Source organism: Ranitomeya variabilis, chromosome 4 (assembly GCF_051348905.1).
Source record: "Ranitomeya variabilis isolate aRanVar5 chromosome 4, aRanVar5.hap1, whole genome shotgun sequence".
Classification (NCBI taxonomy): domain Eukaryota; kingdom Metazoa; phylum Chordata; class Amphibia; order Anura; family Dendrobatidae; genus Ranitomeya; species Ranitomeya variabilis.
Window position 1 is genome coordinate 533,736,016 of NC_135235.1, and position 16,907 is coordinate 533,752,922.

At 45.5% G+C, this 16,907-nt stretch overlaps 1 pseudogene across 2 annotated transcripts in view; it reads left to right on the forward strand.

Moving 5' to 3' along the window:
- The first annotated feature begins 5,798 nt into the window (after nucleotides 1–5,798).
- The window catches only part of LOC143765582 (uncharacterized), a 52,937-nt pseudogene continuing 41,828 nt past the window's right edge, over nucleotides 5,799–16,907 (forward strand). The window contains exons 1-2 of one of the 2 annotated variants that reach the window (XR_013213421.1): nucleotides 5,799–6,031; nucleotides 8,034–8,122. The product of XR_013213421.1 is annotated as an uncharacterized LOC143765582, transcript variant X1 (transcript). Of the gene's footprint in view, nucleotides 6,032–7,609; nucleotides 8,123–16,907 lie in introns of those variants that run through there. The other variant, XR_013213422.1, reaches the window with a different exon arrangement.

Below are 16,907 nucleotides of genomic sequence, written 5' to 3' on the forward strand. Positions count from 1 at the left end.
ATCATTCATGTGCAGGGCAGGCAGCGTTCTGTGATGAATGCTGCGTGCCATGCACTTGGAGTTAAAGGGCCATCAGCCTTCAGGATGCGGCTGCCGCCAGGACATTGCGGACTCCGGGGACCTTCCTGCGGGCTTCATGAAAAGCCACTGCGGGCCGCATGCGGTCATGGGCCGGAGGTTCCCCACCCCTGCTCTAGAATATAGTAATGTCAGGTGCAAGTGCCCTAGAAAACAGTACCCACATTTTGTCCCCTAAAAAGTAATATTGCCCTGTATGCGCCATTGACAGTCACAGTAACCTGAGTTCCCCTATAACAATAAGTGCCCACTTTGCATTTAATAATGTCCCGAGTCTCCCCCCCTGTACAGCTCTTCTGTACACAATATGATGCTCTCATACACAGTACAATGCCCCCTCACTGTATATATACTGACCCCTTAATATCCCCCAAACTGTTTAATGGCTCCAACGCTGTATGATGGCCCCATCACTGTAATCTCCACACTATGATGTCCCCCTAGAAAGCCTCCATATAGGATAATATACCAGATAGTCCTCAATATAGTATAATGCACTACCCAAAGGTCTCCACATAGTATAATTCACTCCCCATAGGCCTCTATATTGTATAATGCACTCCCCATAGGCAGGCTCTATATAAAGTATAATGCACTCCCCATAGGGTTCCATATATTATAATGCAGTCCCCATAGGTGTCCATATAGTATATTGCACTCCACGTAGGCAGACTCTATAGTATACTGAACTCCCCATAGGCAGACGCTATAGCGTAATGCACCCCTATAGGTAGCCTCTGTAGTGTAATGCACCCCATAGGCAGCCTCTTTAGTGTAATGCAGCCCCATAGGCAGCATCTGCAGTGTAATGCACCCCATAGACATCCTCTTTAATGCAATGCTCCTTCATAGGCATCCTCTGTAATGTAATGCACCCCCATAGCCACCCTCTGTAGTATAATGCACCCCCATAGGCATCTTATATAATGTAATGCACCCCCATAGTCACCCTCTGTAGTATAATGCACCCCCATAGGCATCTTCTATAATGTAATGCACCCCCATAGCCACCCTCTGTAGTATAATGCACCCCCATAGGCATCTTCTATAATGTAATGCACCCCATAGGCATCATCTATAATGTAATGCACCCCCATAGCCACCCTATGTAGTATAATGCACCCCCATAGCCGCCCTCTGTAGTATAATGCACCCCATAGGCATCATCTATAATGTAATGCACCCCCATAGCCACCCTCTGTAGTATAATGCATCCCAATAGCCACCCACTGTAGTGTAATGCACCTCATAGGCATCATCTATAATGTAATGCACCCCCATAGCCACCCTATGTAGTATAATGCACCCCCATAGGCATCTTTTATAATGTAATGCATCCTCTATAATGTAATGCACCCCCATAGCCACCCTCTGTAGTATAATGCATCCCAATAGCCACCCTCTGTAGTGTAATGCACCCCACAGGCATCCTGTATAATGTAATGCACCCCCATAGCCACCCTTTGTAGTATAATGCACCCCCATAGCCACCCTCTTTAGTGTAATGCACCCTATAGGCATCCTCTATAATGTAATGCACCCCATAGCCATCCTCTATAATGTAATGCATCCCATAGGAATCCTCTACAATTTTATGTACCCCCATAGCCACCCTCTGTAGTATAATACACCCCCATAGGCATCTTTTATAATGTAATGCACCCCCTCTGTAGTATAATGCACCCCCATAGCCACCCTCTGTAGTGTAATGTAGCCCCATAAACTAAATACTCACTTCTCTTCCTCCTGGTTCCTGCACTGTTCCCTGCTCCCGCTTTTCTCCGACTGCAGGCACCGAGTGCTGATGTCAACGCACCCACGGTCAGTGGCAGCTGACACTGCAATGACAGGCGGAGGGCCCACTGCTTGCACAGTGTTGTTTGGTCAGTAGGGGCCGACACTGCTTAAAGGGGTCCTCTGGGGTGATGATATTGCAGCAATGATGGAAACGCTTCCCACAGGTGAAGCAGGGTCCCCAGGGCTTCCCAGGTGTAGGGCACCGATGGAGTGGCGGGTGGTGCAGTAAAGAACGAGGACACAGGTTTGCAGTCTTTACCTGGTTTACTGTAGTTTCAGGCAACCGCAGTCCAGGGCACCAGATCACAGGACAGGCAGGGTTCGGACGGCTTAGAAGCGAATCCAGAGTCCCCTTTACCAGGCGGAGATGAAAGCCTTCGTCAAAGCGCGGTGGTGTTGTAGTCCCTTACTGCCTATGGCTTCTAATAAGGTCCTCACAGTTCTTCTCTGTCCTCTATATAGGTTAGGACACAAACCCGTATGACAGGTGAACTGGGCCTTTTTACAGGGTCTCTATCATGACCCGGGCTCTATGTGCCACTGTGCCTCCTGGGTTTTAGGGCAGACAGGTAACTTGCAGTTCAGCTGTCCTGCCAGTTTCTGCTGTGCCTCTTAAGAGTCCGACATGGCCTCGGTCTTCCAGCTACTGGAATCTGCGCTAGCCAGGGAGGTAGCCAAATTACTGCTCTGCTCCCCTGGTGTCACTCTCCTGTGCCTTTTCTCTCCTGCACACCTTCTACAAGTTGTTCTTTCCTTCTAAGTTTCCTTTTTCTGCCAGGCGCTGCAGACCCCCACGTCTGCTCAGCTACTCTCCTATTGTACCAGCTCTGCCTCAGCTGATGTTCCTCGACAAGCTCCCTTCTATCAATCTCTCCCTAGCACATCTTTCCACTTCCTTCCCCTCTGTCTCTCTGACAGGAACTGCCCCTTTTCCTCCAATCAGAATGTATTTATAGGGGAGTTCACCCAAAACCAGGTTTAGAGCTCCCCCTTCTGGCCTGGAGTGTGAACGTGTTGTATGTGAGATTTACCTGGTGAAAGATATCCTTCATCGCTCCCAAGCGTGACATCCCTCTCCCCAAGGGGAAAGCAATGCCACTGCGACGACCAGGACCCTGGGGCGCCACAGATCTCCTGAAGGTGTCATCTATTCTGGGTGATTACTTGGCTATTTAGCACTCTGACAGTAGCCAGACCTTGGCCAATTGTAATGTGAGGCAAGTCCTACTCACACACTTACCAGACTTACCGTGAGGCAGGATAGTCAAGAGGCTATCTAATAGACCGAGATCAGAGTGTTAGGAAGGTAGCAGATCAAGATAAAGGGGTAAGTCAAATGGAAGGTCAAAAAGGTAAATCCTAGGTTAGCAGCGGGATCAGAATATAACTTAGAGTACAGAGCAAATACACACACACATACTATTTCCGTATGTTCCGGACTGGACCAAGGGAACCCAGTAGATGTAGTGTATATGGACTTTTCAAAAGCTTTTGATACGGTGCCACAGAAAAGGTTGATACATAAAATGAGAATAATGGGGATAGGGGAAAATATGTGCAAGTGGGTTGAGAGCTGGCTCAGGGATAGGAAACAAAGGGTGGTTATTAATGGAGCACACTCGGACTGGGTCGCGGTTAGAAGTGGGGTACCACAGGGGTCAGTATTGGGCCCTCTTCTTTTTAACATATTTATTAATGACCTTGTAAGGGGCATTCAGAGTAGAATTTCAATATTTGCAGATGACACTAAACTCTGCAGGGTAATCAATACAGAGGAGGACAATTTTATATTACAGGCTGATTTATGTAAACTAGAAGCTTGGGCTGATAAATGGCAAATGAGCTTTAATGGGGATAAATGTAAGGTCATGCACTTGGGTAGAAGTAATAAGATGTATAACTATGTGCTTAATTCTAAAACTCTGGGCAAAACCGTCAATGAAAAAGACCTGGGTGTATGGGTGGATGACAAACTCATATTCAGTGGCCAGTGTCAGGCAGCTGCTACAAAGGCAAATAAAATAATGGGATGCATTAAAAGAGGCATAGATGCTCATGAGGAGAACATAATTTTACCTCTACAAATACAAATACACTGGCGCTCAACACTCCTTCCCACTGATACCTGTGGGGCTGATCTAGAAAAACACCCAGCTGCTGGTATCTTCAGAATATGTGCCACTTCTGAAAAACCAAATTGGAAGACTCAAAAATGATACCGCGCTTAGGTGTTTAAAATACACTGCCTATAATAACCAGGATACAACACATGAGTGTGTAATAATAAAATCCAGTGATGGTGGGCCCAATAATACCCACAAAGATGCCTGTAGGTGATTGCAAGGATGCACTGAACAGCAGGACACCTGTCCGCCGCCCTGTATGCTGCGGATATCAGTGCACAAAGGTACCCTCAAAAAATGAAAGTGTCCGTTCAAAGAACCCTTACCGTATACTGTGACTGATTGCACGCTGACCTCTTCCTAGTGTATATCCAAGGGGGCGTGCGGACTACCATAAGTGGTTGTGACGGGCACGTGCGCGGAGTAATCCTGCGGGTGGCGGGCAACAGGTGGACACACAGGTACTGATCCTGCGTGACCTGTGTGGGGTGTAGCTGGTAAGTGCAGAGCCAGAGAACGCCCCGGCCGAAGGCGTCCCTGGTTGCACTTAGAAACAAAGATGGCCGGCGCTGCTGGGCAGCGTGTGACGTCACAGGCCAATGGAGCCCTGCTGGGACCAAAAAGCAAACCAACGCGTTTCAAAGGGTAATCGCCCTTCTTCATCAGGGTTGGAGCCTGCAGGAGGGCTCCTCTTCAATATATGCCTTCTCTACCCCTGTGTGCACGCCCTCTGAAACAAAATACCCGCCCCAGTCAGCTCAACTGTCAGTGAGCTGCGATGCCTGCCACTCACACAGTAACCACCCTCCTATAATATACAGAATGTCCCTTGTTTGAGGACATAGATCAATGACCATAATTCAACAAATGACCATATACTGTGTATAGAAAAATTATTCAAAAATATATATATCCTAAACAATAAATAACAATACCTTTTATTGATAAAACATGCTAAAATGTGCTAAAAGAATTATTTTTTATTATTAAAATACACACATGGAAAAAATGAAAATGTATAAAAATGTATAAAAATGTATAAACGATAGACTCTATACCCTAAAAAGGCGTGCTACACCTATTCAAACGCTTATAGACCGGTATACTAATGTCTCCACATAAATTACATATAGATGCATGGGGACTGTACGATGGAACAGGGCAGAAAAAATAGTTCCACACCAACTGTCTGCCCCATGTACCTGTGCTAAAAAACTAATATAAAACCGTATAGTGTTAGATTCATGCCATTAAAATGCGTATAATTCAAAATCGTGGTTCAAGCCTTTAGGGGTGAGGCAATCTAACCTGAATATCCATTCTGACTCAGCTTTGGACATTTGTTTCAGGAAATTGCCCCCTCTCAAATTTTGGCGGACTTTCTGAATTCCGCAAAACATTTTAGCATGTTTTATCAATAAAAGGTATTGTTATTTATTGTTTAGGATATATATATTTTTGAATAATTTTTCTATACACAGTATATGGTCATTTGTTGAATTATGGTCATTGATCTATGTCCTCAAACAAGGGACGTTCTGTATATTATAGGAGGGTGGTTACTGTGTGAGTGGCAGGCATCGCAGCTCACTGACAGTTGAGCTGACTGGGGCGGGTATTTTGTTTCAGAGGGCGTGCACACAGGGGTAGCGAAGGCATATATTGAAGAGGAGCCCTCCTGCAGGCTCCAACCCTGATGAAGAAGGGCGATTACCCTTTGAAACGCGTTGGTTTGCTTTTTGGTCCCAGCAGGGCTCCATTGGCCTGTGACATCACACGCTGCCCAGCAGCGCCGGCCATCTTTGTTTCTAAGTGCAACCAGGGACGCCTTCGGCCGGGGCGTTCTCTGGCTCTGCACTTACCAGCTACACCCCACACAGGTCACGCAGGATCAGTACCTGTGTGTCCACCTGTCGCCCGCCACCCGCAGGATTACTCCGCGCACGTGCCCGTCACAACCACTTACGGTAGTCCGCACGCCCCCTTGGATATACACTAGGAAGAGGTCAACGTGCAATCAGTCACAGTATACGGTAAGGGTTCTTTGAACCAACACTTTAATTTTACCTCTATACAAGTCACTAGTTCGACCACACTTAGAATACTGTGCTCAGTTCTGGTCTCCGGTGTATAAGAAAGACATAGCTGAACTGGAGCGGGTGCAGAGAAGAGCGACCAAGGTTATTAGAGGACTGGGGGGTCTGCAATACCAAGATGGGTTATTACACTTGGGGCTGTTTAGTTTGGAAAAACGAAGACTAAGGGGTGATCTTATGTTAATGTATAAATATATGAGGGGACAGTACAAAGACCTTTCTGATGATCTTTTTAATCATAGACCGGTGACAGGGACAAGGGGGCATCCTCTACGTCTGGAGGAAAAAAGGTTTAAGCATAATAACAGACGCGGATTCTTTACTGTAAGAGCAGTGAGACTATGGAACTCTCTGCCGTATGATGTTGTAATGGGTGATTCATTACTTAAATTTAAGAGGGGACTGGATACCTTTCTGGAAAAGTATAATGTTACAGGGTATATATATTAGATTCCTTGATAAGGCGTTGATCCAGGGAACTAGTCTGATTGCCGTATGTGGGGTCGGGAAGGAATATTTTTCCCCATGGTGGAGCTTACTCTTACCACATGGGGTTTTTTTGCCTTCCCCTGGATCAACATGTTAGGGCATGTTAGGCTATGGGTTGAACTAGATGGACTTAAAGTCTTCCTTCAACCTTAATAATAACTAAAACTATGTCATTTGTACAAAGCTACAATTGGCAAAGGTCTGGCTATTGTCAGAGTGCTCAGTATCCCTGTAATCACCCAGAACAGATGACACTTGCAAGAGATCCCACAGACCCAGCCAGATAGGATGGCAGAGCTGACAATCAATACTCAAACACCTCTGCCTCAGATTGGGCAGCAGCGCCGTCACTCACAATCCTGACAGCTCAGCCAGCCCTCAATCCCATAGGGAAGCAGAACTATCATTCGCAGTGTTCATTCAGGCTCCAGTGGCATTGCTTAGACCTAAACTTTGGAAGGACAATGGAGAAACTGACAAATGTGTGATCTGAGAAGAAAATATTGTCAATATTAACCCTTTGAAGGAGAGTAATATCTTGGTGTCTTAATAAAAAATAGTCAATCCTCAAGTGTCCATCATGAAAGTTAGAATAGAAAGACAAGTCTTTGCTGGGAGGAGTAAGCGCCATGTACCAACCAACTGATGTTCTTGCACTTATTTTAGTACTCATTTTTGCATGGGGCGTTAAAGCATGGATACACCCTTACAGTTGTCCATAGAGGCGTCCATGACAGCACTGAAGTCTCCCCCCAAGATCAGCGTTCCATCTGTATCAATGACAATTGTTCTAAAAAGTACAAAAAGCTCTATCCTGACTTGAGTTAGTTGATATACAGAAGCAAACGTAACCTTATTAGAAGCAGTAGATCATTTGAGCATAAGTAAATGTCTTTCTCCATCATTGCGAGACTCTGAAAATATCCATGGTATTGAGAGCGAGATTAATATACAGGAATCTATGGATTTTGAACCTGTTGAAGAACTGTGATATACTGTAGGGAACGTATACTGTAATTAGATATTTTTTAAGGTTTGCTCTGACAAAAATGTGTTTCCTTAAGAAAGGCTACATCCAGCTTTCTTTTACATAGGAAATTTAATAATATGGACCATTATTCTGGGCTATGTAGTATTTTGACATTCAGGGAACCCACTATTAGTTCAGAACTATTATTGGCCGACACCTTCACAATGTACTAATAGGATTAGGCAAACACAGAGAGGGGTAAAGGAATAGAGGAGTGAGTGGGGAGGAGGAAAAGATGGGAAGAGGGTGAGATGTCAGAAAAAAAAAAAGCTAGCTAATGGAAGTAACGTAGGAATGACAATAATCCAAAGTAGGTTCAGGGAGGTATATAGAAAAAAGAAAATAAAAAAATGAAAAGAAGGACTAAGCTAACGCTAGATGCTTGGGATTTATTCCTGACCTAACTTCAAACTTTTTTAGACTGGGGTGTAAAGAAGACAGAAAGGTAAAGCTCCGTGGAACACCATTGCATCATGGAAGAAGAAACAACATCCCCCAATACACCACAGGTATTACTTATAGTACGACAAGGGGAGGCAGAGCAGCTTAGAATTCTACAAGTATTGGTGTTCATTTCTATACAGGTTGAAAACACGGAACATGAGTATTATTGAGTATTATAGAATCTTATAGCTTTTTAAAGATCATAAATAGTATGGACAAACAGCCATTGATTGTTATAGAGACTTCTCAAGGTGCGAAATAGGTCCAAAACAACTCTCTCCTGTCCCAAACATCCCTCTCTGACCCAGCGCCATCCACAGCCCCTTGTATCTCCATCCATCTCAAGACATGTTCAATCAAATTCAGAGTTTCCACTTGATTCCATGTAGAATTGCCAATATCCCGACATTACTGAACATTAGTGTTAGGTGATAAAGGGATACATGAAACGTTCTGTTTGACAAGACCTACCTAAGGGTGGTCCGACAGCAATGTGTTAAGCAGGAATATCATTCGAGGGATCCTAAGCCAGCGAAGGAGAATCCGTTCTTATTGCTGACAGAAGATGGACGATTATTCCTTCTTGCTTGCTTCAGCATTGGTGGAAATCCTTCCATAGAAAGCGAATTAGGAATAGTTATAGAATCCATCCTGAGGAAGTCAAAGAGAGCATTTCAATTATTATTATTATTTATTTATATAGCACCATTGATTCCATGGTGCTGTACATGAGAAGGGGTTACATACAAATTACAGATATCACTTACAGTAAGCAAACTAACAATTACAGACTGATACAGAGGGGCGAGGACCCTGCCCTTGCGGGCTTACATTCTACAGGATGGTGGGGAAGGAGACAATAGGTTGAGGGTTGCAGGAGCTCCGGTGTTGTTGAGGCGGTAGCTTCAATAGTGGTGAGGAGGCAGTGGGGTCAGTGCAGGCTGTAGGCTTTCCTGAAGAGGTGGGTTTTCAGGTTCCGTCTGAAGGATCCGAATGTGGTTGATAGTCAGACGTGTTGGGGCAAAGAATTCCAGAGGATGGGGGATATTCGGGAGAAGTCTTGGAGGCGGTTGGGTGAGGAGCGAATAAGTGTGGAGGAGAGAAGGAGGTCTTGCGAGGACCGGAGATTACGTGAGGGAAGATATCGGGAGATTAGTTCAGAGATATATGGAGGAGACAGGTTATGAATGGCTTTGTAGGTTAGTATTAGTAATTTGAACTGGATACGCTGAGGGAATGGGAGCCAGTGAAGAGATTTGCAGAGGGGGGAAGCGGAGGAGTAGCGAGGAGAGAGATGAATTAGTCGGGCAGCAGAGTTAAGGATGGACTGGAGAGGTGCAAGGATGTTAGCAGGGAGGCCACAGAAAAGGATGTTGCAGTAGTCAAGGCAGGAGATAAGGGCATGCGCAAGCATTTTAGTAGATTGACGGTTGAGGAAAGGACGGATTCTGGAGATATTTTTGAGCTGGAGGCGACAGGAGCTGGAAAGAGCTTGGATGTGCTGTTTGAAGGACAGGGCAGAGTCAAGGGTTACTCCGAGGCAGCGGACTTCCAGTACAGGGGACTGCGTGTGTCCCTTAAGAAAAAAGTAGAGTTTTCTTTATGATGAAATGAAAGGGGTGTCCCAATCTGTAAGAAGCGCCAACTTCCCAGATTTTTGTCAGAAGTCGTTGAAAGAGGCACTTCATATAAAGTGTGTGACCATAGACATAATTTAACCACTGCACCCTCCAAAGATATGGGTTAGTGAACCAAGGACTGTAAAGAATATCCTCCTTATCTGTGTAGTAGTGAAGTCTGCATAATACATCTCTTGGGTTCTTTGGATCAATATGGCTTATTCTGGCGATGCAATGCACTCTGTGACTAGCATAAAAGGCATCTCATGGTATGTGAAAGTGCATGATGCAACAATCTGACCTGGTCTGGCTGTGGTGTATAGGGCCCTTAGGCATTGTTAGACCAAGGTAAAGTGCCCAGGAATGGGGGCAGATTTGACATCCTCAGTGTAGGTTTCTTCCTCTGTTTAATGAGGGTGCTTGGAGACTCATAATTTGCCTACAGGCGGGTTGGGCACTGGCATCATTGTAGCTGAAGAAGATTGGTCCATGTCGGGATGAGTGGGTGAAAAAAATACACCTAATAAAATTGGTGTAATTGGTGTGTGTACCTTCGGGGCCAGAGATTGATAGCGAGGCTGTTGCCTCATCACTTTCTGGGCATCACCAGAGGTATATTAAGTAGGAAAAGTCCACGCATGTGGGGGTGCACGCAAGCATCCCAGAAACAAAGCGTCACGAAGCTAAGCATCGTGATTCACCAGTTATTCCATGGCAAAGAACTAACATCCATCTTCTCTCTTCACACAAGTACAACTTCCCACCTCTGCTTGCTGTCTCATCTGCTGCAATAGACTCTAATGGTACAACTTCCCTCCGCTTGCTGTCTGCTGTCTGTCATCTGCCGCTTTACCATCTAGAAATATATTTTTATGTACCTGCTAATTCATTGGTATAATTCATTTGGTGTTACAACTTATGACTGTTGTGTTTGAAACTGTACAGCGCTGCGGAATATGTTGGTGCTATATAAATAAAGATTATTATTATTTGGTGCATTGTACTTAATACTCACTGTTGCATATCCATGACTGGGATCAGTGTAGTTCTTATCTGGTGGAAGGTGTTAAAATAGATGCTGCCAGGCTGAGTGTCTTTGAGCATCTAAAAACAAACCCTGGTGTGCTGGCCCCAGCTGCCAAATTATCTCCAACCAGTTCCCACAATCCATCTCTTCCCAGCAGTCTGGATTATAAATTTAGAAATATACTTAGGAGTGCACGCATGTGGGGGTGCATGCAAGCATCCCAGAAGCAAAGCGTCAGGAAGCTAAGCGTCGTGATAAAGCAGTTATTCCATGGCAGTTAGTCAGGGCAGGAGTCAGGTAACCAACAGTCTGCACTCCCTTCTATCCATGTGCTTTATTTCTATCCTCCTATGCTCCTTTGCAATACACATTCACTGCCCAATCCCCCCTCCATCACAACTCATATACATCAGCTCCTCACTCCTTCCCTCTCCCATGTACAGCTCCCATGCGCATCTCACCTTCCTGAAAAACCTCAGCCCATCTTGCCCAAACACACTGCACAAAAAAACTTCATACAATTCCAAAAAATACTTGCTCTTTATCTTCCTACTCCTACTGATTTCAGGGGACATCTCCCCCAACCCTGGTCCACCATCCACCAACCTCAACCCCACCTCACATCGAAACCTTAATAATCTTACTAATATTAATTGCACTCCTTCATCTCCTTCTTTTAATTGTGCCATTTGGAATCCACGGTCTGTATGTAACAAGCTTCCTTTCATACACAATTACTTTCTGAAAAACTCTCTGAATCTGTTGGCCCTCACGGAAACCTGGATTCAGGATTCTGACACTGTCTCTCCTGCTGCCATTTCCCATGGTGTCTTACAATTCTCACATTCCCAGAGACCCACAAACAGACATGGTGGTGGAGTCGGCATACTCATTTCCCCACAATGCACTTTCCAGGTCATCCCCCCAAGTTCCATCACTCTCATTCCCTTCTTTTGAGGTCCACACCATCAGGCTCTTTCGTCCCCTCTCCCTCAGAGTAGCAGTCAAATCCTGGCCCCCAGGCTCACCCACCCACTTCCTGGACCATTTCTCTGCCTGGCTGCCGCACTTCATGTCCTCAGAACTCCCAACCCTTATCCTGGGAGACTTCAACATCCCCATTAACAGCCCCACTTCCACATCTGCATCCCAGTTTCTATCACTAATCACTTCTCTAGGCCTCTCACAGCTCTCAACCTCTGACACACAAAGACCGTAACTGTTGTGAATTCCGCTCTTGGGCTCCCTCCGGTGGTTGTAAGTGGCACTTTTGTGAGTTCTGCTCTTGGGCTCCCTCCGGTGGTTTTAAGTGGTATGGCTGCTCCTTGGATTTAGTAGTCAGCAGCTGCTTCCACTGATTGTCTTTCTGGCTCGGCTATTTAGCCTGGTTCTATCCTTCAGCCAGTGCCAGTTGTCAATGGTTCCTGGTTGGATTCACATCTCTGTTTGGATTTCCCTGATATTCTGACCAGTTCAGCAAAGATAAGTCCTTGCTTGTTCTTTTGCAGTCCTCTTGTTGTGGACTTAATCGTTCTGCACTTTCTATGTTTTTTCTAGTCCAGCTTGTCAGTATGGATTTATTCAGTTAAGCTGGAAGCTCTGGGAAGTAGATTTACCCTCCACACCTTTAGTCAGGTGTGGAGATTTTGTAAACTCTGTGGTGGATTTTTCTAGTTTTTAATACTGACCGCACAGTATTCTGTCCTGTTCTATCTATCTAGCTAGAGGGCCTCCTTTGCTACATCCTGGTTTCATTCTGCGTATGTCATTTCCCTCTCCACTCACAGTCAATATTTGTGGGGGGCAGTCTATCCTTTGGGGATTTTCTCTGAGGCAAGATAGCTTTCCTGTTTCTATCTTTAGGGGTAGTTAGTCCTCCGGCTGTGACGAGGTGTCTAGGGAGTGACAGGAACATCCCACGGCTACTTTTAGTGTTGTGTTAAGCTCAGGAACTGCGGTCAGTACAGGTACCACCTCCTCCAGAGCACGCCCCATGTTGCTCCTAAACCACCAGCTCATAACAATACAACTGGCCAAAAATGAATTAAATGCATCTCAAAAGAAGGAAAAAGAAGTTCTGAGCCATTTTTTTTCTGCAGTCTGTTTTGTCTTCTTTTCCCTCTTAATCTCTGGGTGGTTCAGGATTTTGGCACTGGCATGGATGTTCAGGGTTTGTTTTCTCATGTGGATCAACTTGCTGCAAGAGTATAGAGTATCCAAGATTATGTTGTCCAGACTCCGGCTTTATAGCCTAGAATTCCAACTCCTGATTTGTTTTTTGGGGACAGATCCAAGTTTTTGAACTTTAAAAATAACTGCAAATTGTTTTTTGCCTTGAAACCCCGTTCCTCTGGTGATCCCATTCAGCAGGTTAAAATTGTCATCTCTCTGCTGCGTGGTGACCCTCAGGACTGGGCATTCTCCCTTGAATCAGGGGATCCGGCATTGCTTAATGTAGACACATTTTTTCAAGCGCTCGGATTATTTTATGACGAACCTAATTCTGTGGATCATGCAGAAAAGACCTTGTTGGCCCTGTGTCAGGGTCAGGAAGCGGCAGAATTATACTGCCAGAAATTTAGAAAATGGCCTGTGCTCACTAAATGGAATGAGGAGGCTCTGGCAGCAATTTTCAGAAAGGGTCTTTCTGAAGCCCTTAAAGATGCTATGGTGGGGTTCCCCACGCCTGCTGGTTTGAGCGAATCTATGTCTCTAGCCATTCAGATTGATCGGCGCCTGCACGAGTGCAAAGTTGTGCACCATATGGCAGTATCCTCTGAGCAGAGTCCTGAGCCTATGCAATGTGATAGGATTTTGACTAGAGCTGAACGGCAGGGATTCAGATGCCAGAATAGGCTGTGTTTTTACTGTGGTGATTCTGCTCATGTTATTTCTGATTGCCCTTAGCGTACTAAGAGGGTCGCTAGGTCTGTTAACATCAGCACTGTACAGCCTAAATTTCTCTTACCCTGATTTGCTCATTATCGTCCTTTTCTGTCATGGCATTTGTGGATTCAGGCGCTGCCCTGAACTTAATGGACTTGGAATTCGCCAGGCGCTGTGGTTTTTCCTTGCAGCCTTTGCAGAGCCCTATTCCTTTGAGGGGCATTGATGCTACGCCGTTGGCCAAGGATAAACCTCACTATTGGACTCAGCTGACCATGTGCATGGCTCCAGCACATCAGGAAGATTGCCGTTTTCTGGTGTTGCATAATTTGCATGATGTTGTTGTACTGGGTTTTCCATGGTTACAGGTACAGAATCCGGTGCTGCATTGGAAATCTATGTCTGTGATTAGTTGGGGTTGTCAAGGGGTACATAGTGACGTTCCTTTGATGTCAATTTCCTCTTCCCACTCTTCTGAAGTTCCTGAGTTTTTGTCGGATTTCCAGGATGTATTTGATGAGCCCAAGTCCAGTTCCCTTCCTCCACATAGGGACTGTGATTGTGCTATTAACTTGATTCCTGGCTGTAAGTTCCCTAAGGGCCGACTTTTCAATCTGTCTGTGCCAGAGCATGCCGCCATGCGGAGTTATGTTAAGGAGTCTTTGGAGAAGGGGCATATTCGGCCGTCTTCATCACCATTGGGAGCGGGATTCTTTTTTGTTGCCAAGAAGGATGGCTCCTTGAGACCCTGTATTGATTATCGCCTTCTTAATAAGATCACGGTCAAATTCCAATACCCTTTACCTTTGCTTTCTGATTTGTTTGCTCGGATTAAGGGGGCTAGTTGGTTTACTAAGATTGACCTTCGAGGGGCATATAATCTTGTTCGTATTAAACAGGGTGACGAATGGAAAACTGCATTTAATATGCCCGAAGGCCATTTTGAATACCTTGTGATGCCTTTCGGGCTCTCTAATGCTCCTTCTGTATTTCAGTCCTTCATGCATGATATTTTCTGCAATTATCTTGATAAATTCATGATTGTGTATTTGGATGATATTTTGATTTTTTCCGATGATTGGGAGTCTCATGTGAAGCAGGTCAGGATGGTATTCCAGATCCTTCGTGATAATGCTTTATTTGTGAAGGGGTCTAAGTGCCTATTTGGTGTTCAGAAGGTCTCTTTTTTGGGTTTTATTTTTTCTCCCTCATCTATAGAAATGGATCCTGTTAAGGTCCAAGCCATTCATGACTGGATTCAACCCACATCTGTGAAGAGCCTTCAGAAATTTTTGGGCTTTGCTAATTTTTATCGCCGTTTCATTGCCAACTTTTCCAGTGTGGTTAAGCCCCTGACCGATTTGACGAAGAAAGGCGCTGATGTGACGAACTGGTCCTCTGCGGCTGTTGAGGCCTTTCAGGAGCTTAAACGCCGATTTACTTCTGCCCCTGTGTTGCGTCAGCTGGATGTTTCTCTTCCTTTTCAGGTTGAGGTTGACGCTTCTGAGATTGGGGCAGGGGCCGTTTTATCTCAGAGGAGTTCTGATGGTTCTTTGATGAAACCGTGTGCTTTTTTTTCCAGAAAGTTTTCGCCTGCGGAGCGCAATTATGATGTCGGCAATCGGGAGTTGTTGGCTATGAAGTGGAAATTTGAGGAGTGGCGACATTGGCTTGAGGGAGCCAAGCACCGCGTTGTGGTCTTGACCGATCATAAGAATCTGATTTACCTCGAGTCGGCCAAGCGGCTGAACCCTAGACAGGCTCAATGGTCCCTGTTTTTCTCTCGTTTTGATTTTGTGGTCTCGTATCTTCCGGGATCTAAGAATGTTAAGGCTGATGCCCTCTCTAGGAGTTTTTTGCCTGATTCTCCTGGAGTCCTTGAGCCGGTTGGCATTCTTAAGGAAGGGCTGATTCTTTCTGCCATCTCCCCTGATTTACGGCGGGTGCTTCAGGAATTTCAGGCTGATAAACCTGACCGCTGTCCAGTGGGGAAGCTGTTTGTTCCTGATAAATGGACAAGTAAGGTAATTTCTGAGGTTCATTGTTCGGTGTTTGCTGGTCATCCTGGGATTTTTGGTACCAGAGATTTGGTTGCTAGGTCCTTTTGCTGGCCTTCCTTGTTGCGGGATGTGCGTTCTTTTGTGCAGTCCTGTGGGACTTGTGCCCGGGCCAAGCCTTGCTGTTCCCACGCTAGTGGGTTGCTTTTGCCTTTGCCGGTCCCTGAGAGGCCCTGGACGCATATTTCCATGGATTTTATTTTGGATCTTCCTGTTTCCCAGAAGATGTCTGTTATCTGGGTGGTTTGTGACCGGTTCTCTAAAATGGTCCATTTGGTACCTTTGCCTAAATTGCCTTCCTCCTCTGATTTGGTTCCATTGTTTTTTCAGCATGTGGTTCGTTTGCATGGCATTCCGGAGAATATTGTGTCTGACAGAGGTTCCCAGTTTGTTTCTAGGTTTTGGCGGGCCTTTTGTGCTAGGATAGGCATTGATTTGTCTTTTTCTTCGGCGTTTCATCCTCAGACAAATGGCCAAACTGAGCGAACTAATCAGACCTTGGAAACCTATTTGAGATGCTTTGTGTCTGCTAACCAGGATGATTGGGTGGCTTTCTTGCCGTTGGCCGAGTTTGCCCTTAATAATCGGTTATAATTTTGGTTTTCATCCTCGTCTTTCTTCGGGGCAGGTTGAGCCTTCTGATTGTCCTGGTGTGGATTCTGTGATGGACAGGTTACAGCAGATTTGGACTCATGTGGTAGACAATTTGACGTTGTCTCAGGAAAAGGCTCAACGTTTTGCTAACCGCCGTCGGTGTGTTGGTCCCCGGCTTCGGGTGGGGGATTTAGTCTGGTTATCTTCTCGTCATGTTCCTATGAAGGTTTCTTCCCCTAAGTTCAAGCCTCGGTTTATTGGTCCTTATAAGATTTCTGAGATTATCAATCCGGTATCTTTTCGTTTGGCCCTTCCAGCCTCTTTTGCCATCCATAATGTTTTCCATAGATCTTTGTTGCGGAGATATGTGGTGCCCGTTGTTCCCTCTGTTGATCCTCCTGCCCCAGTGTTGGTTGATGGGGAGTTGGAATATGTGGTGGAGAAAATTTTGGATTCTCGTTTTTCGAGGCGGAGGCTTCAGTATCTTGTCAAGTGGAAGGGTTATTGTTATGACCTGGTGGTTACGGAGTAGCACTGAGATGACCTGGTGGGTAAAACCAATCATGGACACGCTCCGAGGAGGTGGCAGCTCCACCGACAACAATCACAGTTATGACCTGGTGATTACGGAGCAGCACAGAAATGTCCTGGTGGGTAAAATGTACAA